General features: G+C 41.7%; 1 long non-coding RNA gene across 2 annotated transcripts in view; it reads right to left on the reverse strand.

Moving 5' to 3' along the window:
• The window catches only part of LOC113970345, a 79,002-nt gene that overhangs the window by 31,581 nt on the left and 23,153 nt on the right, over window positions 1–24,268 (reverse strand). The window contains exon 3 of one of the 2 annotated variants that reach the window (XR_003535147.1): window positions 11,441–11,501. This is a non-coding gene — a long non-coding RNA (uncharacterized LOC113970345). Of the gene's footprint in view, window positions 1–11,231; window positions 11,502–24,268 lie in introns of those variants that run through there. The other variant, XR_003535146.1, reaches the window with a different exon arrangement.

The raw sequence follows: 24,268 nt of genomic DNA on the forward strand, positions 1-24,268 counted from the left end.
ATAATCAAAAGAGCCACCATAATCATCCCTGCAAGGAGCTGCCCAACAAAATATGTGAAGCCTGACCTGGAGAACTCCCAACAATAATTCACCTAGCACAGGGATGCAGAGCCCTAAGCCAAGCAACAAACAGCCCCCTCCAGCACACAGCTGAGATGCTTATTTTCATAATCCATGGCTCTTAGCTTCCCCAAGCAGTCCAGACCCCTCTGCAGATGCTGCCAAGACTCAAAACCAAGGCTGCCAGGTAACCCAGACCTGCCCAGCAATCAGGTGCCTTAAGCAGGGACAATACTGGCCTCCTGTTATCTGCCTGAACAGCCAGCTCTGGGAACATTGCCCCATTTTATACCATGGCTGATATGACAAGTGACTGTGGCTGAAAGTCTGCTTGGGCAGACTTTCCTAGCAAAAAGTGACCACAAATGACATCTTGAAGAGCTACTGCACACACATGCAAAAAAGCCGAACAGAAACATTCACTTCCAAACAAAAAGCACTCCAGCAATACTAAATCTTCTGCTCTAAGCCAGCTATCTTGTCCTAAGGAAAATCTTCTGGAGATCTGGCTAGGAAGGACTTGGAGAAAGAACAGAAACTGCCTTATCCTTATGCTATCCGCTCTATCACCACTGTATGACAGGCTGTGTTGTCTGGATCTGGGTTTCTCAGGGAGAGCCTTGGTAAATATGGCACGAGGAGATAACATCCCTTGTCTGATTATCACCCCCACACACTCAGGGACAATTGTGAAACACCCCTATGGAAATCCTATCAAACTGTGGCTGGAAAGAGGAAGGACCAGCATGGAATGTGTGCGTCTGTAGGAGTGATCATGAACAGCAGAGCAGCAACTAAAGGAAAAAAAACCCCAAACCAACAACAAAACAAAACCAAACAAACAAAAAGAAGCAAGTTCCAGGAGTAGTTACCCAGTTCACAAGGATGACTTCCCACCTTCTATACTCCTGACATTACTATTCTTTTATGCACCCAACCATTTTGTAAAGGGAGTCATGCCACAACCATTCCTGCAATTAAATGGAGAAAACTGAATAATTCTGTAAGACACTGGGAACTCTGCACAATCTTTGAAGCATTTGTTTGGCCAATACTCCCAAAGTGCCACCTTGGTAACTTCTCATCAAAGCTCTTTAAGCTTCCTGTTTGCTCAACTGCCTAAAGATCCCATTCACAGACCTCCACTGGGAAAACTCAAGCAAACAGCTACTAAACCCTTCAAAAGCAGACAAAAAGAGACCAGCACATCTTCTTTCCTTCACATCAGGGACACCGTAAGCTCTGTTATTGAGCTTCCAGTGCCCAAATTGCTCCCTTTCACAAGGAAAAGCCTTCAGTTAAACCCTTCCCAAAGCCAAGGCGTGACTGCACATGCAGTGTCAACACTTGAAGGGCACGCCGGCTACACATTCAAAACCTACACAGAAGGAAAGGTGAGACATTTAGGTAGACCTAAGGCTTTGCTTCCACCTTCCTGCCCCATAGCAGTCCTCCTCTGACACACCTGCAGTGAAGTTTGGCAAGAGTATATATATACCCCATGCCCAGGAATCTTTTGATTTCCTGCAAGCTCCAACTGTCCTGCGTTTAAGTCCAGGACAGCAAACCACTTAGACGCCTCCACAAATAAACGTTCTCGGAAGCAGGTCAGATTAAAAATACACTGTAACAAAACATCTTAAAATATGTCTGCTCAGGCAGGTCTAAAAGAGAAGTAGTGCTGGTACATTAAAGTATTCCTGTTCACAGGGTAGCTGAAAAATACCTATTTTATTGCTATTTTGCACCATTGTGTCTAGAGACAACAGATCAGTCTTACCTCTCTGACACTGAATGGACTGCACAATATCACTCTCAGAGAAATGCTACTTCACTTTTAGAATATTTTTATTTTTTTAGTCTTATTCAAAGTATGAACAATTAGGTTATTTTTCTCATCTTAATAAATGATGTAAAACCTCCAGACATATGGTAGCATTTGTGTGGTTCTAGGCAAGCAGTGATAACTTTCAAATGTTACTTCCCCTCCTCCTCCTCCACTACATGAAACAAATATACTGGAACCCATTTAAATCTTAGTGACAAACACATTTAAGAGAGACTAATTTTAGTTAAAGTTTCCAAATGTCAGATGTACATGTTCAATAATTATACTAAAAAATAAAGAGCAGATGAGTTCTCATCCTCATCACTGTTTGAAAAAGTGCCTATATATTTCCAATAAGGATTACACAATTTTACGAGACAATGCTTGTGCTTAAATTAGCAAGGAATAAACAAGTGTCAGCTCATGCTTACAGGGATATCTGACAAGTATCATTCATGCTAACTCAACTGCTACAAGATTAGAGGATTGCTGCTGTCTTGTTCAGTTTTGTGAGTATCAATCCACAACTGCTTCACTTTTTCTAGTATAAGATCCATAGCAGGGATCAATTTTTAAATAAGGTAATCATTACCAACTATCTGTGCACTAAGGGTTAGATTTCTCAGAACCAGAAAGCCACCAAATCCCTAAATGAAGGTATGGCATCACACATATCAAGGTACTTAATTAGGAGGAGAAGTCATCTCCAGGAAGGACACAGACCTGTTGCAGTGAGTCCAGAGGATGATTAGAGGGATGGAGCATGGAGCACCTCTGCTATGAGGAAAGGCTGAGAGACTTGGGGTTGTTCAACCTGGAAAAGAGAAGACTTTGGGGTGACCTAATTGCGGCCTTCCAGTACTTGAAGGGAGCCAATAAGAAAGATGGAGAGAGACTATCTACAAGAGCATGAAGTGATAGGACAAGGGGGAATGGCTTTAAGCTGAGAGTAGGTTTACATTAAATATTAGGAAGAAATTCTTTACTGGGAGGGTGGTGAGGCACTGGCACAGGTTTCCCAGAGAAGTTGTGGATGCCCCATCCCTGCAAGGGATGGTTGGATGGGGCTCTGAACAACCTGGTCTAATAGAAGGTGTCCCTGCCCATGGCAGAGCAATTGGAAGGTCCCTTCCAACTCAAACCATTCTATAATTCTATGATTCTAAGATTTTGCCTGCTGTTTTCTTTGGAAAAACAAAGCTGCACTCCCCCAGCAGCTTTTTGCATTTACCAGATTCTTTCCTATTACTGAGAAACAAGTAGGTCCTCCACAAAAGTACATAGCAGAGTCACACTGGAGTGGTTCAGGCATCCTCTCTGATTGAATGTTATATTGTCACCCATTATTACTCACGGCTAGTCATAATATGCATTAGCATTTATAAAGTTGGAACCTATTCAACCTGTCCACCCAGTAGCTGACTAACTGGACATTATTACTTGAAAAATAAATCCCACAAAAAAAGAAAAGAAAATAACCTGAGTACATTGAGTAACCCACTCTATGCCTTTATTTTCTCAAACACAAGCAGTACTAATACTGAATAAATTAACAAGTATTTAATCTGTAACAGCTTCTAAGCTTCTTACAGAAGAAGAACAGTGAAGACTACACAATTATTATTATTTTGCACTTTCATAACTGAAAGGAAAACTTTGAACGGGCAAATATTTTCTACTAGTTAGGGCCCAATTTTTGTTATTCCTTTAAATTATATCAGTGCTGTGTGCTTCAGGGGAAAACAAGTAACAGCAACAACAAGCTGTTGTGCCAAATGCTCACAAAAATACTGAACACAGAACTGTGGTCAGTCAGAAGAAGAGGTAAGGAAACCTAAAGGGAAAGAACAACATCTTTCACTACTTTGATCAAAACCGAAGAGAACAATTCCTACCTCAAGATGTTGCTCACGAGGTGCTCCGATCCACTTAGATGCAGAGGAGAACCAGGTTCTAAAACATTCCCATAAGCGAGATTAAGGCACAAACAAGGCCAGATGCTGGATCCCAAACCGATAATTCAACTTTGTTTAGTGACACACAAGAGCAGAAAGAAAGAAGGAAAATAGAGAAGTGGGAAAAGCTAACCTGTTAAAAGCACGGGACAGGAGCTACCACCACCGGGAAGCGCCGCTGGCTTGCAAGGCTAGTAGATCTCTGCTGGGCTTCTTCCCTGGTCGCCTTGGAACGTCTGAGGAACGAACCCAACCTGCAGGGTAACGGGGCGGCAGCAGCTCCCGGCTCAGCAGTGCTCCAACAGCCCCCCCCACAGTCCCCGGGCACCGCCCTAAACACCCTCATCGTGGCACCCCCGGATGCCCATTGGCCAGCTCATCAGCATCCGAGCAAAGGTCGCCTGGTACCAAGGTGGGGGGCCCTGAGCGTCCACTGGCTGATTCCCCACCCTCCAAACAAGGTCCTGCTCGGCACACCCTATTTGCAAGAGTAAGTCCTTGCCGTGTTCTTGATTGTAACAACTTTTTAATCTGTTTTTGCTCCTCCACCTGCCTTTGCTGGCTTGCTGGGTGCCTCCCGGAGCTTTTGCAAGTAGCTCGGCTCCTGCAGCAGCCCAGCTGTGGCGTCAAGGCTTTTTAGCTCCGTGCCCGAGACAAGGGCGAAGCAGACTCCATCTTTTAATGAGCCCATTACACAGGGCGCTGCTTCCAGAAAAGTGTAACGCAAATTTGCACGAAGCTAATGGGAAATCAGAAAGCATCCGACTAAACGAAAAGCTGCGCTCCTGCACGGGAGCTGGGGAGGATGCCAGGTGTTAATGCCGAGAACCTTTAGGGATGTTTACCCCTATTTTCCCAGCTCGGCGGGCTCCACAAGCGGAGCACCGGCAGCGCCGGGCTGGGTCTTGAAAAGGTGTCGGAGGAAGCGCGGCTGAGACACCGCAATCCCCACCCACGGCCGTGCCAGCGCCGCCGCCGCCGCCCCCGCCCCGCACATCCCGCACATCCCGCCCGCCGTCCCGGCGCTGCCCCGGGGCCGCCCCCGCCGTCCGCTGCGGAGCCGCCTCGTCCCGTCCCGTCCCGTCCCCATCCCGTCCCACCCCATCCCGTCCCGCCCGGTCCCTCTCAGCGCTTCCCCCGCCACCGCTTCCCCCGCTCCCTCCTCCCCCCGGCTCCATCCCGGTGCTCCACGTCCTTCTCCGTGGGTTGGGTACGCGGCGAGAGCTCGCGTTGAAGCCTCTTGGAGAAGGGACCTAAACCAAATGAACCCCGAAAGCACAGAGCAGCCACCACCACCCCCCCAGCCAGTAAATCCCCGTCCTGACGTGCTGGGCTCTAAACTCCTCTTTCCAGTCGGATAGGGTTTTTTGAGGGGGCTTCCCCCCCCAGTTCCCTCCCCAATTCTCAGGAAACATTTACTTCAATAGCTACAAAGCGTTCTCTGGAGACTGATGAGAAGTTCTGAAAAGAGCTTTGTGTTCAATTACGAAGAATATTCGCTTTAGACGTAACGTATGTCCCATATCAGACAACGCTTTTCACAACTACCCACAGTACAAAATGTTCTGTGTAGAAGCTTTAACTCTGTGGCTCGTTTTTCTTCAGAGGAAGAGGAATTTGGTGAGACTGTGAACAGGTTTGGCTGTGGGGAAGTCTCATTACACCTTCAGAGTTCTCACAACAGCCCTCAGTGAAGATCGCATCCTATAGGAGATCTTTTTAAATTTAGTGAGCCACAGAAATTAATTTCTTCAATATTGTTTGGAACAATACACAATCCTATACATTTTTCATGTGGAATGCTCAATAAGAGATCCTACGTAGCCATTGCCCCGAACCAACAGTACAATTCGAGCATACATGGATTAAAATACAATTAAAACCGTAACTGCCTATTTGAAGATTTATTGCAACACTTCAGATCTGGCCACTCCTCATGAGCAAACTTCCTGTAGGTTCAGAGAGAACAAGACTGTATACCCTGCTCCAAAGAGCAGCAATTCCCACCCAGTAGGAAGCAGTGGGCAGTCTTGGAAAAGAGCAGTAAATTCGTGTCACAGATGAAATGTAGAGATTAGAGGATTAAAATTTTCTATCATGCAGTGCACACTTGGATATTTAATAATTACATAAATGAGGAGAAAACATTTGGAAAACTGGGTCTTGAGCTTCCACTGCTATGACAGAAAAGATGTGCCATCAAAACAGGTCTCTATTTTTAAGGAAAAAAAATCCTTAGGAAAACAACATCTTGAGCACAGTACAAACTATATTAACTTGTCATAATATGTTGCTTCTGTTGGTATGAATTTTGATTGAATAATAAACTAAATATGAGCTTCAGAATACACAGTAATACCAAAGAGCCTGGAATACAGCACTTGGGAAGCACCTCTGATGTGGATTTTCTGATTCTTCTAAGATGTAAATGACTGCCAACCTCAGTTGCAGGTCACTATTTTAGGGATTACCCATATTCTTCTCTTGTAAATGACAAACCATGGCACTACTTTTAAGAACACACACACACACACACACACACAAATTCCTGAGAAAGGGTGATTCACCGTAAAGCTAGCTATGATCTGAATGAATGGGGGAAACCCCCCCAAAACCCCAAAACTCATTCAGATCCAGTTTGCTTCATTGAATTTACAGCCTTTTTTTTTTTAACTTCTTAATTTCAGTCATATTTTGCTTTCTGTGAGCAAGTACTGAGTCCTGATTTTTCTGAAGAACTCTGCACATCATTAGCATCGCTTACTCTTTTTGTACTTCCTTGTCTTTAGCTATTTTATACTATGGGACATATATGATACTTGTTATGGCACCTTCTGTGTGCAGGCTCAGAAAAATCCTTCTCACCAGCTTCCACAGAGTGCAATCTGCTATCACTGGTCCAAGTGGTGGCATGTGGTGGCATGTGGTGGCAGTGGGGAGAAAAGATGGCAAGCTGCCAGCGACAAGTCCCGTGGGAGCAGTTCCATACACCTAGCTCTTCCATTTTATAGAGTATCCACTTTATTCTTACAATGCTCCAGAAGTACAGAGGCATTTTGATACCAAATGTTCCTTATGCCTTTCCCTCGGTGAACTGACTGGATGTGCAGTCCATGAAACTCAGGTTTAGAGCACGTGGTGCAGTGACAGCTCTCAAATGAAATGTGTGTTGTGGCAGGACTTTCACTTCTGAATAATCATTCATCAGACAGAGTAAGTGTCAGACCTCATGACTGTTTTAGCAGCTTATTACTTCTATCAATGCATATAGTAGTAAGGGAATATTTTTTTTTGCCCCTCAAGCGTTAAGAGGGAAAGCAAAATTGACTTGGGAAATAGCTCACGTATATGGATGTTAAATATTAACATGATACACTTGATTTAGGAATCTTTGGGTATTTCTAACATTTTGTTATAGTCCAACAGATTCCGGAAAGTTTACAAACGGCATTTCTCAGCGGAAATAAAAATTATTCTGCCTCTGCAGCAAGGGTAAATCTGGTTTTCTAATGTTAATGTCACATTTCAGTAAATAAGAGATTTCTGAAGAGTCTTTTTTCATTGTTTCAGCATATTATCAGTTTTCATTGAGTGTTTTTTAGCATGTCTTTGCACACCATTAATTACTGCTTGCAATGTATTTTATCACGTAATCTGCACCAACACAGAAAACCATAATAATAAAACCATAGAAACACAGAATGGCCTGGTTGAAAAGGCCCTTAAAGATCACACCTTCCACCAGACCAGGTGGCTAAAAGCCCCATCCATTGCCTTGAACACCTCCAGGGATGTGGCATCTGCAGCTTCTCTGGGCAACCTGCTCCAGTGCCTCACGACCCTCACAGTAAAGAATTTCTTCCTAATACCTAATCTAAACCTAGTCTCTTTCAGCTTGAAGCCATTCCCCCTTGTCCTGTCACTTTATGCCCTTTCAGAAAGTCCCTCTCCATCATACTGGGGAAATAACTGGGGAAAAATGAGAAATTAGAGAGCGAGAAACGTTGAACTTGTTGGAGCTGCCTCCAACAGCAAAAAAAAAAAAAGAGGGAAAGAGAAGTCATGGAGTTCAGCACAGGGCTTTCCAGTTCCAAATCCCCCAAATTAGGGGAGCAGTCGGACGGGGACCAGGGCAGTGCAGTACCTCATCCCCCCACCGGAGGGAGACACCACCGCCGGCCCCTCTGCAAGCCCCAGGCCCATCACTGCATCATCATCACTCGCTTTGCAGCAACACGAAGGCTTCGAGCACGAAGCCTTTGCACTCACTCACAGCTAAAAAAACCAGCCCAATAAAAATTATCAAATAATCTGCCTAAGAGGATCCTAAAGACACGGGAAGGATTTTGCTGGGTAACGGTGAAATTTCATGAGGCTATTCCGAGTTTTAGTGTGCATGCAAAGCCTTGAAGAGAGTCGTGTGAATAACACCAGAAAGGTCTAAGCTTTTTAGTTCCACGGAAGTGGAAAATCCCATTTCGGATTTCTGCGCTCGTAAGTCTGCTCATAAATAGGAAAGAGGGGAATGAAGAGTTTTGGTTTTAAAACGACTAAAGTGCTGTCTGACTGAAATACAAGTGGGATGTAACACTTAAGTAATGACTGTTTTGGTGTCAAGTTAAGCCCTGCAATACATGTATAGAGATCTTACTAAATGAGTAACAGCAGGGTCTGCCCTCTATCTAGTAATAAAAAGCAGAAAGAAAACAAAAATCTGTGGTCATCACCTTCTAAAGTTAATAAAAACAACCTATGAGAAAATGTATAGTAAAACACTTCATTATAAGAAATATTCCATTAAAATAATGTGATTCAACTAGTCTTTCTTGAGATTTTTCTTGACATTCTTAAACTGATTTTATTTATGAAAGTAAGCATCTCTGTATTTAAAGGTGCTAAGAGCTCACGTTCTTGCAAGTTTACTCAGTACAGCTGTTGAACTCTTAGTTCTTCTTCCATTACTCTGAGGAAAATTAAATACTGCAGATGTTATCCTTTCTAATGCCATATAGACAGAATCAGTTCCTCATTTGCAAGTTATTTATTTTTTCCTACTGAGCTTCAAGGCAATCATGATCATTAGATAATGCTGGGGTTAAATAAACATGACCTAAAGTGATCACGAGTCAGACGTCACTTGAAAGAGATATTCTCATATCAATAAGTGGAAATCCAGGAACTGCACTTGAAATATTTCAAAAAAATCCCCTCTCTTCAGAAGCAAACATCTTAAAAACACAAATGAAAAGGCAGAAATATACCTGAAATTAAAATATTTCCTATCTCCGTGATATATTTCAACTATATAGGCTGCCTTGCCAGGAGTTTAAAGCTGCTAATGGTCATAGACAATCAATAGGTTAAAGCCCATGAATTAAAGGAAAAACCCCCAAAATGAAAATCACAACTACAAAAAAATGGACAGAAAAAAATTGAGAAAAATAAATGAGTACTCTGAAAGTTTTATATTTACCCATTCCAGTTTCACATGTCCCCTCTCTCTCCACAGTAACACCCATAGGTAAGGAGATGAACTGCCTGGATCCTGCACATGCACTGGCAGCATTTCTGCAGAGTGCAGCCCAGACAAGCCCACCCTGCCAGGAATTCCCCTAAGGACAACTGCAAGAAACTTAAGAAGATTTGCATCCATTCATAAAAGATCACACTGCTTAAGATGAAGCCAGCGTGGGACAGCTTACAGGAACTTGGGGTACTTTCAGAGCTATTGCCTAATTTCTCCAGAGCTCCAAGCCTATGCAATTCCCACTTCTTACTGGAAAGGGGAGCACTGAACACCAAGTGTCTCACTGCTGGCCCTCATGGCAAGTAGATCACTCACTTCAGAGCAATCCCTGCAAACCAGTCATTACTGCCTGACTGTTTCACATTACTAAGCTTTCCTCACCTCATGAAACCGCTCATCCTCCCATCCCATAAAAAGGGGAAAAATATGTCTTAAAATCCTTTTGCAGAGAACTATTGCCAAAGAGTATCTGAAACTTAAGAATGCTCTCTGCACCATGATCTAGTACAAAACCCAACTTCACTGCTCTTATCCCTTGATGTAAATACCCTGTTACCACCACCAACCTCTCTGATGCTTCCCATGCTTCTTGCAATTATCCTCCCAGTCTATCACTCCAATCTGGGTGTTTCCTCAGGCTTGTACATGATAAAGGTCCACTGTATTCAACAGAAACAGTCCTCCACCTATCCCACTACCCCATTCCAGAGTCTTCCCCCAGATTAAACCTCAGGAAATCTGAGCATCTAAGCACCAGTTGTTGTTATAACACAATACTAACGTCCCACAGCCAGCTTGTCCAAAGTAGAGACTTTTTAACAATGAGAAAAGAGAAACATCATGAAATTAAAAATAATTAGAAAATCATGCATCTTTATTCCTCTCGTGGATAGCACCAGCATCTTAAGAAACACTGCATATACTGATAGCAAGAAAAGTACATCTCAAATAGTTTTTATTTAAATACTGCAAGATATTTGAGAGGAATAATGTTACCAGTAAAACATGAAAATCTGTATTATAGCTTTTCAAAATAAAGTCTTCTACAACTCTAGACCATGAGGAGTTTTTCAGAGCTACAAGTGGGAGCTGGGAACAGTTGTCTGTTTCAGAACGCATCTTTTATCACAAGTCATTCAAAATTTCAAAGAGTATCTGAGATCTTTTAGTAATGAAAAACTACACTAGGGAAGAACACTTTCCATAGTTATGTTTAAAGAGAAGGGAGTGTGGCACAACAGCCAGGGATAAAAACAGCTAAAGCCCACTTTTATCTGTCATGATCATCAGGTATTTTTATTTCGTACTTTTTCATTCATAGTAAATGTACTTATTACTGGCTTTCTGTTTTGTTTTCTTTCTCAGACATTATATAACAGGAATTAAGGAATCAGAGCCCTTTGAAGCACCCTTAGCACCTAAGAAGACTCTTTCACCAGGTTCTTATATACAAACAGTGAAAGAAAAGATGCATGAAACCGAGAAAGCTGCACAATCCTCCTCCCCAGTCAAATGTTTCTGTCCCTGCTACCTGTGTTTTGGGTCATGGTCAGCAAAGTTTTAGCTACTTCAGCTTTGCACATCTTTAGTGGTTTTTTCTTTTAAGACATATTTCACTACCAACACGTACAAAAGCAGCTACCCAAAGCTGAATGGAGGTTTTATCCTGAACTGTTGTACTGGTCCTTTAACTTTTTATGACTCATACTTTAAGTATTTGGGAATTCCCCTCTAAATATGAGTTTGACACACTCGCATTATAGAAAGTTATTTTATTCAAAAAGTAACAAAATGCAACATTCATGCAATACCCAGGACTATATTTAACACCACACAATTGGTCTTTTTTTTTTTTTTGCAATAAGGCTTCTAATTAAAGACAGATTTTAAAAAAAAAATCAAGAACAACACTGAATAGCAGAAGTAGCAGCATTGAAACAGACAATCACAATGTTACACACCCAAGCAAGTCAGGAATATTTTTTTTAAACTATTCAAACAATGTTAGGCTGTTTATCTTCTCCCCTGGACCCCCCAGTTGCATTAAAGAGTATACGGCTTCTCACTTACCTGTGTGCTGAAGTGCCTTCTTGGTGGGCTGACTACTCATCAGGGATCACCTGACCGAAGCCTGGAAAAAAATTAAAATAAAATCAGCTGACCACCCTTGCTCACTGGCTTCCAGCTTAAATACTCCTCTCCACAGCACTTTGTCATGTGAGGCAGGACAGAACCAGCTGTCATTGCTTCAGAAAAAGGGAAACGGGCCCCTCCGTTTCCACCTCCTTCCTTCCTCCTCTCTCACTCTTTCCTATCTGTCCCTGCCTCCGACCTCCTCCCTTTCTCATTCTTCCACTCTGCTCATTCACTGCCCGCCCGGCTGGGGTCTCCCAGGGGAAGCCGCATTCCACAACGTACAAGCATTTCCCCTGCATCTCGAGGTTTCTCAACAAGCTGCCTACACACTTCTACTGGGAAAAAAAGAAAAAAAAAGAAAAAAAAAAAGAAAAATTATAAATCAGAGAGAAACAGAGAAAAGGCACCACATTCCACAACCCTCAGTCAGCCCTGGCAGACTGCGAGGCATTTTCAGTCACACAGCACAAAATGCATTAGTCAGAGCTGAAAGACCACACACTTTGTACCACTACCATGCTTAACACAGAATGGTCTGAGCAGAGAGCTACAGGAAAAAGGAAAGGAGGGGTTCCTATCGGTGCTTCCATTTCGCACGGGGCAGCCACCTAAATGTATGAAAAATTCGCAGGAAAAGGCCCAAAAGTTGGCATTCCCAGCAGGAACAGCACGAGTGTCGGCGGCAGGGAAAGCTCTCTCTGCTCACGGAGCGCGACCTTTGCCGAGAGGACTCCCCCTCCAGCAGAATGTGTCATTCCAAAGACTGCAAGACATTATCTAAATCAGAACTTCTATCTCCCCGATGGTTTGTTCATAGGAAATGCAAGCCTAGAAAAAGTGAAAGTAATACAGCATGATTCAGATTCCCCGAAACCACACACACTTTCAATTCAAACTTCTCTCTTCTTCGCTGCTCCTTAATAGTCCTGCAGCTACATCCATCTACGGAGTTTTGTTTCCTCTACTTACGCAGTTTCAACCCTCCGTGTACGCGGGGAATCTGATCGGCCAGAAGTGAGAAGAGCGTGAAAAACCCTCCGTCCCTAATCCAAGTGACCTAATCGCTCATCTATCTGCTCACTGCTTCCGCCCCCCACACGCACTTATCACATCGCCTGAAGGCGTTCTAGGAGTACGGGTAACAGCCTAGGAGAAAACACCCCTTTTTAAATCACATCAGACAGAGAGAAAGAGGGAGCCCACTGTGCTGGACCACATCCTTCTGTCCACTGAGAACAGCACCACGGAGTCCCCACCCCGAATTCCCCGATCTGCACGGGGACCGTCCCTTAAACACCCCGACCAGACTCAGCGGCTTAAGTCAGAGTCAGAAAAGTATCGGGAGGCGGGGGGGAAGACGGGGGAGAACCCTTAACTGCCTGCACTGGAATTTCTCCTTAGGAAAGTCCATGCTTTAATGAAAGACTGATACTAGATACCACAAAGAAACTTTTATTTCTGTAAGCACATGACTCAGATACATTTTCTGTGTGGGTTATGTGGTTATGTTATGTTTCATCTTAAAAAACTGTTTCAGAGAGACCTTTAAACATTAGTTTTAAGAGAAACTTGATGTGTTTATGTACAGGGAGTGTTTTTAAGCTGCCTTTTATTGCACAATGCTATATACAGCAGAGACACTAATGTCTGTTTTCATTATAGATATAATTTGCATCTAATACTAAACACAATAATCTGTAAAAATATTTATTTTAAATTACATCCCTAAATAGTTCCCAGGAAAGTAAACAAACTGAACCCTTCAGCAAAACCAGATCCTCTTAGTTATAATATTATTATTCGTCCTCTTCCCTCATTCTCTTGATTTTGAAAATACGTTTACTCACTGTGTTATTGACTTAGATGCATTAGTTTATAAAACAAATGGTAGCTGCTGCTGTGTGGTATTTCAGCAGGGGAAGGCTGTCCAGAACTGCCTCGGAGACTGAACACTGTCGCCATTATAACAAAAGCATTAAAATGAATAATTCATGAGCAGAGGAAGTACCCTACTATTAAAAGGCACCGACTATTTCATGAATTGTCCAAAAGCTACCCCTTTTACTGCCCAGTTCCTCTAACTACTTAATTATTCTTCATTTTTCTAAAATAGCATCAAGTAGTAATTAACAGAAACACATGGACCAGTGGTAGGAGACTTTCCTGAGGAGTAAGAAATGAAAGCCAACAAGTGAGCCAGAGAGAGGAAAAAGAAAAAGGTGATTATATTTGATCTTGGATATATTAAGGAAACGAGACTTCAAACTTCAAGAGGCTTTTCCAAATTGTGCTTTCAAATCCTGAAAGGGAAGACCATCGATAAATGCAAAAACAAAGGCACTCAGTTGGTCCTTTATCTGGTGCCTTCCTTTTCAGGATCCCAAGGCATAATGACAACACTCAGGAACTGAAAAGCCTCATAACAGAGTTCTTACAGAACTTTTCTCCTGTTTATAGGTGCAGAAAATAAGGCCCCAAGAAGACTAAGTTATTTTCTCCAAATCATACAAGGAGGCTTGGAGACTGAGGCAAGAGCTTCATCCCTCGGTTACCAGTCCTGTGCCCAATAAAAAGAGCAACTTCCTTGCTTTATACTAACAAGCATCACCGGGTTCAACAGTCCTGTGAGTTTTAACCTAATAAAATGAACAGTGGTGCACAAGCATTTTCTGCAGGGTTAGAGAAATTATTCGAACCATTAACTCAACATTACACTAGAAAAATTTACAAACTTACGTTTTGAACAACATATTTAAAGGAATTTGACCTAGAATAGCAAAGTACATCTGCTCATATTTCACTGCTACAGGAGACAGACATACTGTGCCTGGAAAGAGATTTATTTATAATATCCGCTTTCAAACTTTTCAAGACATCAAAAATTGGTACACTAACATCAATAAACTTATCAGATTTCATTTGAATCAACATCTAGTTCTTAAAAATTCAAGAAATTGTATCTCAAAGACATTTTGCTCAAGGGACAGTATTCCATAATGTTGAGCAAAAGCCATGCTAAGGATCCTTACTTACATCCTTACTCACTTCTAGGTGTCCTACTCTCTGGGATAAACTCGAACACGATTCTTATTCCAAGGCTCTCATTGCAACAAGTTCACCAATTATGTGGTAGAAAGCCTGTTAATACTGAGATGCAAAACCATATCCAAGGTAGAACATTATGGATGGAATGAAAGCATTAGGTGTAACTTTTCAAGACCAGACACTGGCGCTGGTCAACTTTTTGATGCTCCTGGGATTTTTATTTTTAAACCAGTCGGCTTCTTCGCAGAACCTTGGTAGCCACTTTTCTGATTGTGACTTTCAAGTTTCTAATTCTCAAAAGAACCTGTTTATTTTTTTTATTCCAATAGTATCTATTTGAGAAAGATTCTCTCTTAAACTGCTATTAGATGGATGACTTTTGTTCTGCCAAAAATTTGCCCTTCAGTCAACTCAGAGCTGCTCCCACAGCAAGTCCTTGCAGGAACCGGGAAATGCTCTTTAACAATTAGAACAATCTGTACAGTTAACCATATTTTTAGTCTGCAGCCCCCAAGGAACTGTGAGGAGAACTGAACTACAGAACAAATATAAAAGAACCCACAACTGGTTGTTAAATATAATTAATACAGCCCAGCTCACAGCAAGCAGGTTTATTGTAACTAATCGACTATTTCAGTACAAATGACCATTAATGGTTTGATAACTTGTGGCAGGAAGAAAGAGGAGGAAAAACCACAAAGTACTTATGATAACTATTCCAAAGATGGAAGAAGTTCACTTTTTTAAAACTGCACCCAAAAAAAGCAGTTAAATAAAGAAGAAATGTTACGAACACTTCAAAATTATCTTCTTCAAAATATTTATCTTGAGTCAACTTTACAGGAGAAATTCACCGTTGATGTAAGCCAGTATTAGTGTGTTCACCAAACTGGCAACCTCCATCAGGGCATCCAGACTACTGAGTCACTACCTAAACACAAATGTTCCAGAGAACAAACAGCATCAAATAAACTATTTCAGAGAAAACAATGCCAGAAGTGAGCTTAGCACTAATTCTACTTGCAGGTAGGTGAACACGCCCCCCCCAACCAAACCAATAAGGAAAACAAAAATGTTAATGTCCATAAGCAGAGCAAAATTTTGAAATGCAAGGAATTTAATTAACATTTTGCTGCTTAGACAAGCCAGAAAAGCTGAAGGAGAAGAGAGGAGACTTTAGTACAGTACTAACAATCAGATTCACACAGTGTTCAATATGCACAACTGTCTCAAAACTACATTAAGGCCACAAGCAAAAATGAATGGAATTACATATAAATACACATCAAAGTAACGGGTAAGGTAACAGTCAAGTGAAAAATAAAAAATTTAAATACATCAGAGGGGAAAGAACTGTCCAAGTATCCAAAAATAATCCACCTGACTGCAGTGTGCCAAAGATCTGGTCAGACAAAATGTACAAATCTACATCCAGGAACTTAGATAAGTTTAGAAAGTTTTGATATTTGTTTTGCCTCCAGTGAGTAGACTTATGTTCCAGAGAGCAGTGGTGTTCTGCCACAATAGCTGTTGTTTACTGGTATCAGCAAGCACCAGAGTCATGTACACTGTGCAATGCAGCACAGAAACAGGAACTATTCACAGACCTTTCAGCACTTCAGAGGAACGGCAGAACTATTAACTATGGCTTTTAGAATAAAAAATAATTTTAGCCATTCATATGAATTAATGTAATAAATCAAAAATAACTTTTAGAAGACATTTTGAGGGCTAAATAAACAGAGGCAGATGGAACAGTAGTGAAGGACAGTAGAACAGTCATTTTCACCTTCTTTATTGTTAAAGAAATACAATAGAGGACGTGTCTCAACACAACTGCAAGATCACAGAATAGCTGAGGTTGGAAGAGAGCTCTGGAGGTTGTCTGGTCCAACCCCCCCTGCTGAAGCAGGGCCACCTACAGACCATTCCCCAGGAACATCTCCGGACAGCTTTTGAACACCTCCAAGGACGGAAACTCCACAATCTCTCTGGGCAACCTTTGCCAGTGCTCAGTCATCCTCACAGTGAAAAAGTGATTCCTAATGTTCAGATGGAGCCTCCTGTGATTCAGTTTGTGCTCACTGTCTCTGTTCCTGTCACTGGGCACCACTGATAAGAGCCTGGCTCCACTCTCTTTGCAACACCCGTTAGGTAGTTGAGCACATTGATGACACCCCCTCAGAGCCTTCTCTTCCCCAAGCAGAACAGTCTCAGCATTCTGAGCCTTTGCTCACAGGAGAGATGCTCCAGCCCCTTCATCATATTTGTGGCCCTTCACTCGACTCTCTCCATCTCCCTCTTTCACTGGGGAGTCCAAAACTGGAGCCAGCACTCCGTGTGTGGCCTCACTAGGGCTGAGTAGAGGGGAAGGGTCACCTCCCTTCACCTGCTGACAGTACTGCTATTAGTGCAGCCCAGGATACATTTAGCCTTCAAGGCAAGGGCACATCGCTGGCTTATGTCCTCCAGGACCCCTGGACCTTTTCTGGAGAGCTGCTTTCCAGCCCCCAGGATGTACTGGTGCCATGAGGCTGTTCCTCCCCAGGTGCAGGATTTCGTGCTTGCCCATGTAGGTCCTTCAGGTGTACAGGTCTTTCAGGGCGTTACGAAAAGTTGCATATTTGGACTAAGGTGCACACTGCTTTCATTAATACCATTATTTCTTACTTTCAGCCACAGGCTGGACTTTATGAAAGAGATTTTTCTTTCCTTCCCTCCTGGACAAGGAATCCCTCAGCCTCATTACTCTCTTCCTCTCTCTCAAATATCAGTTATTCCCTGGAGTAGAAAAGGTAAGATATTAGTGACAGATCATTTCTGTTACCTTGACATTTTCTGCCTTGTCCACTATCTTTCAGCATTTTGAGAGAGTAGGCTTAGAATAGAGAACTTAGACGAAAAATATGCATAGAAGATTTACCTAATTAAAAGTAGTAAAGTTTTTCAAGTATTTGTTTGTAGAATGTTCTCGTGGTGCTTGCAAACAGAACTGAACCAGGAAGAGAGCTCTGAGTTTGACTGATGAACTAGTAGCATCCCATTGCAGTCTCTGAAGTGTCAAATTGCCATAAGAAGCTAAGGAGAGTAGAAAATGTTTTCTTTTGGGTCTCATTATGAGACAATCTACTGCCAAATGGGCTAGCTAGTAACCAAACAAATAGCTTCTCTGGCACAAAAAATGGTAACAGCAAATTCAGTTCAGATTTTATGGGTGCAATTCAGTTCCTCCAGTCCAGGTCTCTGGTGCCAAGCCTCCCCTTACCTCCAGCAGACAGTTCTCCAAAGGGCTCACACCCAGACCTGCACAACCCATGCAATGCCCTTGGACTCACTGCAGCACCTCAAAGAGCATTAGATGATGATGTGTAGGCAACCAAAACCCAGCCTAAACACCCCAAACTACAATGTGACTCTTTTTCATGCTCATAGTTAAATTAAGTTGGGCAAGATGTGTGTCCAAGGCCCTAAATCTCTTTATCCACACAAATGTATACGTTGTCTGTCCCAAAGCAAGAACAATTATGTTCAGCCATAAACTAGAAACTACTTATAATTAATAAGGAACAGAGGCAAATCTAGCCCTTCTTACCACAGCACAAAAAGAGAAACAAACTAGGAGAACTACTGTCTTTTCCTATTTCTCAAAATTCACCAAAAACCCTTCAGATACTGGCAGTACGAGAAAAATCAGCTAAAACATAACAGAGTCCTGCATCTGAGCCTCACACCTACAGTGAAATTTCACACACTCTGTCCCACAAAAGTAACTACATTGCCAGGGCTTGGATTTTCCTTGCATCTTTTCCAATGCCCTCCATGTTCTGTTTTTTCTGTAAAATCCTGTTTTATACTCTGAAATATTTACAAACCCATGATCTTTCTAATTAAGAAAACAAAAAAGGGAATGTATCTTAAAATATTTCTTCTTCATAATCAATACACTTTTGAAAACAATTAAAAGCATCTCCATACCAACACGTCTAAGAAGAACACAAACTCAATCACTTGGCTCAGGAAAGTGTAGAGGTATTACTATAGCTCTGAACTGAGCCCTCAAGGACTAGCATCAGTTTAGGTATATTGGAATGTATTCTGGTCCCTTAGGGAGGCCAACAGAGCCAATCAAGGGACACAGTACCAATAATTACTCATTTCTATTGTAGTGTTTTCGGGGGATGTTGCATTTTCAGGCTTTTGATGTCATCATCTTCTCTTTAAAAAAACCACAATATTAATTTTGTGACTGTGGTGTGAATGGACACCCTTAAACACTCCTTTTGAGGAGAGGAAAGGAGGGGACCTTGGCAAACTGAACCAAAGCCAGCTTTCCAGCAAGGGTGTAGAGGAACAACAAGACAGAGAGAAGGAAGAGTTGTTACATCCCAATGAATGTAAAATTCTCTTATGCAAGTCTTTAGATATAACGTCCATTGCACCTAAACAAACAGAACTGAAACCCATGATCTTGAAAGAGATTATCTCAATTACTTTCTAAATCTGTCTTTCAGGTTGTTAGATGGAGGCACATGTGGGCTTGCCAAGTGATCAGCTTTTCAGAACTCTTTTTAACTACTTACATTAGGAAAACTTTATTGCTGAATTAGCATTCCTGTTCACTTAATGTTTTTATGGAATCATTAACGAGGTAATAAGGCATACAGGTCTGTAAAGTATTAGTACTTCTAAGAATGTATGATGCACAAAAGGTATCCTAAGCAGTGAGAAGCTGAACACTCAAAAGGCAGATGGGGCCAGACTGAAGGACCTTTGTGCAACTCTAAGTCCATCTTGCTTTAGGTGTGCACACGTCATGATAACAGTCCTCAGTTGTTGTTCAAAACCTAGTTTTGTTCTCTTTTTCTTTCCTTGAACAGGTCCATCCTATTCAGTGCACAAGTTCACAAGCTGTTTGCTCAATGAGCAAAGTGATATTTCAGTTTACTCTGCCATTCATCCCATGGCCAAAGACTTTCCTGACATATCCTATTTAACTCCAGCTTTGAGAGCAAATTTCTTTGTGGACTTATCACCACTGTATGCATACTGGAAAAATGACTTCCATAATATTTGTAAGCACCACCTCCCTATAAAATAGGGACAAGAACTATCTTAATTTTACACCTTGAGGTGTAATAAGAGCAAGGCTCGGATGACTGTGATCATTCAATTTTAAGCTATAGCAAATAAAATGAGAAATGGTGCCAGGTGACCTCAGCAGGCTGAGCTGTAAATTGCAAAGGCACTTTAGCCATCCCCACAGCAAGAGCCTCCAACATTTCTTGGCTAAGGGCAATCATCTCTGAGGAAGGTGTCTCCAACCAGGAGTCAAGAGACCTTCAAAATGTAGCTGTCACTGACCTCACTGAAGGAGAAGACTGCACAGCAATGCCAAAAATCAAGCAGCCAGATTCTCTGAAAATGGCATAAAGGAGTAGGGGAAACAGTTTTCCAAGAGTGGTGGGGGACTCGAATCTGTCTTGCAGGTCTCTGTGAGAGAAGCAGAAACAACGTCCCTGGGCACCACTCAGCTGTCCTTCCCTTGAGCCATCCTTTCTTTGTGAACTTCTCTCATTCACAACACACCTTTCACAGTCAATAGCTGTCAAATCTGATGCATCCCCATGCAAATCCACCTGAACTAGTGAGTGGAAGAAGGACGTCCTGTGGAATAAATATTATGTGAGCATGTAATTAGATCCTCTAACACAGCTGTATAATCAGAGCTATGGTGAGCTGAGACAGCATTGACAAAATTAATTCCAACTTTGTGTAATTTTTAGCACCTATTTTATTATTTTACTACCTTATTATTCAATGTATTTATATTCAGTATATTTTTAAATAGGGGGAAAATGTAGTAGAAATACTCCTAGGCAAGTGTCACGGAACAATTGGATCCACACTACAGTGTCTACCATTTGTGCTACTGGAGGGAATAATTAAAGCAGTAAGATATAAGCTTCCATGTAAGCCATCATTTTGACCGTGGGTCAACTACAAAAGGCATCTAGGAAAAGACAGCAGGCTATGCTCAGAAAATCTTTGGCTCTTCACTGCAGGGAGCAGTGCACCTGAATTGCACAAAACTTCTGACCCATTTCCTCAGCCTTGATGTCTTCTGTTTTTACACCCTTCATTTTTTTCCTTACAAAACTTGTTCTTTATCCATTCTTAAGCTTCCAAGCACTAGCCATCATCACTATCATGCTCTTCCACTTCCTCCAGTTCCTCATTTTGTTCCATTCTCTAGTCCATTAGGTTTTCATATGCCAGTTCTACTCTCCCTCTTGAGACTTCTTTCTTTAATTCCCTAATTTCCCTCACAAAATGGCCACTCCTCATCTCCCCAGCTGATGTAATTTCCTCTGCTTCTTTCACATCTCAGATCTTTGTTCTGGACTTCTCTCCTCAGGGCCCCTGTCTCAGTTCTTATACAGTTAAAGTCCAATCCCAGTACACTCAGTCCCCATCAGGGCCATTCTTTCATTCTTTTTGCACTCTGTATTCCACAGTCCATCTTATGTATCCACTGCATAAAAGTCAGGATTTTACCCGAAACACTGTAAGAATATAACTTAAAGAGGGTCTTTGATCTCAATTGTAATAGCCAGGGTCCACACTACTGGGTACAGCAGATTATTTCCAATTTAAGTATACTTGTCAAGAGCAAAGTAAAAGGATGTTGCCTCGCCTCCAAGTTTCAAATCTCATAACACAAGCAAAACAGCACTAAAACTGCAAAAAAACAGTCACAAATAACTGAACTTATTCCAGATGACAATTTAATTCCTCCTCCTCCTTACCTTCAACAAAATTTGCCCAAGGCAGAGATGTGATGAACAATTGGTGTGGTGTGGTGGAGTCATGCTCTAAAGGAGAGCAGGCTCTTGGGAACAGAGAAATTGTCCATTTGTCTCTCCTTCCATCCCTTACTCCCCAGCATGATCAATTCTCCTCCATGCCCTCCAGCACAGACAAGGAGTGAAGCTGACACATTATCCAGGGTCGGGTGTAGACCTCCAGCACAATTACACAGCTCAGGAGCTGCATCTGGTTCCATCAACCACACTCCAGTGAACTGCAGGGGTGGCCTCAAAGAGCAGCTGAACACCACAGCATTCCAAGGTATGGGTGTCAGAGTGATGGATAAACACAGAACAGCAGCCACAGGAAAGGAAAAGTCCCCTTCCAACAGTTTCCCTTTTCCTGGTCAGAGAGCACAGGTCTGTCCCGTCCCTCCCACCAGACTGCTCATGACAGTGATTTCTCCCTGTCCTTATCTCATTATTTACTCATAAGCCTTTCATTATAATTTCTCTCCTCTGTCCAGCTGAGGAGGGGAGTGAGGGAGTGGCTTTGGTGGGCAACTGGCAGCCAACCCAGGCCAAACCACCACAGTCCCCAGCCCCACCTTTCCCAGCAGAGCACTCGTGAACAGCTGGTGGGGCAGGGTGAAGTGGGCATGGTCCTGACCACACCTTCTAGACACAACTCTGAGCTGTACAGTGACCTCCTAGGTCCTGATTTTAATGATCAAACCAACAGAGGTGATCACACCTAAATCCTGGAGGATGTCTATAAGTGAAAAAGGATGTTTCCTAGATTAATTTTACAGTTCAGATTTACAGCACCACTTAAAGAAGGCTTTTGTTATTTATTACAATTTTTATTGTATTTTATTTTGTAGTCATTTTATATTACATATATTTTTGCAAAATGCAGCTATTTCAGAGTTTTTAATGTTCTGAAAGGCTGTCTTAAAAGTTTATATGAACCAAACTATTTGTGTATAATTACACTTTTATTATTTTTAAAAGAACTCTTAATCCACTTGACAAAAAAAATATCTTTTTTGTTTTAAAAAACAAAGGAGACGAAGCCAAAATATGCAAGATATTGTGCTGGCATTCCACTTTTAAAAAAATAAAAGCTAAGGATACTTTTCTAACAAAGCTTTCGCAAATTATGTCTACTTTAATTAAATCCCTCTTTGCTGGAAACTAACAAAATGGCATTAAGATCAGAAGACAGTGATTATCTTTCAGTCTTTTTTCCTTTTGCATAATACATTATTACCTAAGTTTCAGTGATTCTTGCTGCGTTATCCACCTCTCCTTTAAAGAAAATACTCTGTAACCATAGCAATACCTTCCCACCCTGGTATTATTTCCCGCTGGTTTGTTCTAGGCTTTTGCACATAGCAACCACAGCAATCCTCAGCCCAAACTGTCAACTTCTTCTTGGCAACTTTTAGCAAAACTGGTGTATCTGTAAACTACCAAGTATGCGGCTTTACATTTTCAAAACAAGATTAATACCTAAGTTCTTAATAAACTGAGTATTTAAAAGCGTAACACTACTGTGTGTGATATTTATAATACCACTTATATGAGATGTTTATAGTCTAGATGCTGTCTTCTAGTTTTGTCATTTTCTGCAGAGCAATAATGCATCAGAATCTCCTCAGACAAAAAGGAGCTTTTGTGACCTCTCACTGTCATTCACTGAACTCACAACACAACATTAAGCTCATGCTTCGGATCCACCCCATTTTTAACTGAAGTCACGCAGAGGAACACCAGTTATGCCTTCTACACTCCACCAGCTGGGCTGCAGGTTCACAAATGCAGCACCAGTTCTGCAAGGCCCGAGACATAAGCTTTAAATTTGAGATCTAAGCGCTCGCCCTACAGAAGTCACAGCACAGAGAGCTGATCCTCGTCGTGTGCATAAATTTGTAATACCACCCAAGTAAGCCATGCTAGCAACCTACATGTGTGGGTATTTGCAAAAGGATGTGCATCAGAAGTACAGCAAGTCCAAGTCAAACGACCCCAAATTCCTTGTATTATTATTTCACTACTCATCATGTAATGCCATTAAGCTTCTCAAAGCTGAGCTGAGTGTCAGTGCTCTTCTTGATCGCTATTTACTGCTGAAGCTGCAACTGAAGAGAAACAATTTTTTCCACTAAAGAAGGAAAAGCACATGACAGAACAAAAAACCCCACTTAAAACTAACTTAGGCTGGATTTTGTTCAACACCTTTTTAATAGTACTTGAAGTTGCTGCATAATACTGACAACAAAAGCACTAATACACGTTGAGATTTAGCTGAATTTTGCTACTGAGTTAGTTTTCATAAGCTGTACAGTAAGTTACAGTCAGTGAACCATGGTGAAGCAGCACGAGGTACATGTGGGAGCAACAGTGATTTAATACACTGGTGTATTACTGTGCTCATCCCACTGGAGCCAACAGGGACTTTTGCCATGGACTTCTGTGTCAAAATTCTACCCTCACTCATTATTTTTCCATATGAATCACCCAGTGACACTCCCTTCGTATGTTCTCTATCGGGGGAATTCCAGAAGAGGAATTAGATACACAGGCCAACTACAATTACAAATCACCTACTGAGAGGGGCATTACCATTGAAGAAAAAAAAAATTGTCTCAGTCACAACAACAGAAATAACCAGAGGAAGTTGGACAGGTATCAAATATATATGTATATATATGTACACCCCTCCTCATATATTTTTATATATATATATATCTCCCATATTTTTAATATATATACACACATATCCCACATTTTTATGTATATATACACATATAAATAAAACATAAGGGATACGTATCAGACAAAAATTCAAATTACTTAATACATTTGTGAGAGCTGGCAAAAAAATGAAAATAAAAAAGAAAGGTTA

Source organism: Neopelma chrysocephalum, unplaced genomic scaffold (genome assembly GCF_003984885.1).
Source record: "Neopelma chrysocephalum unplaced genomic scaffold, ASM398488v2 Primary Assembly neopelma1_76, whole genome shotgun sequence".
Lineage (NCBI taxonomy): Eukaryota > Metazoa > Chordata > Aves > Passeriformes > Pipridae > Neopelma > Neopelma chrysocephalum.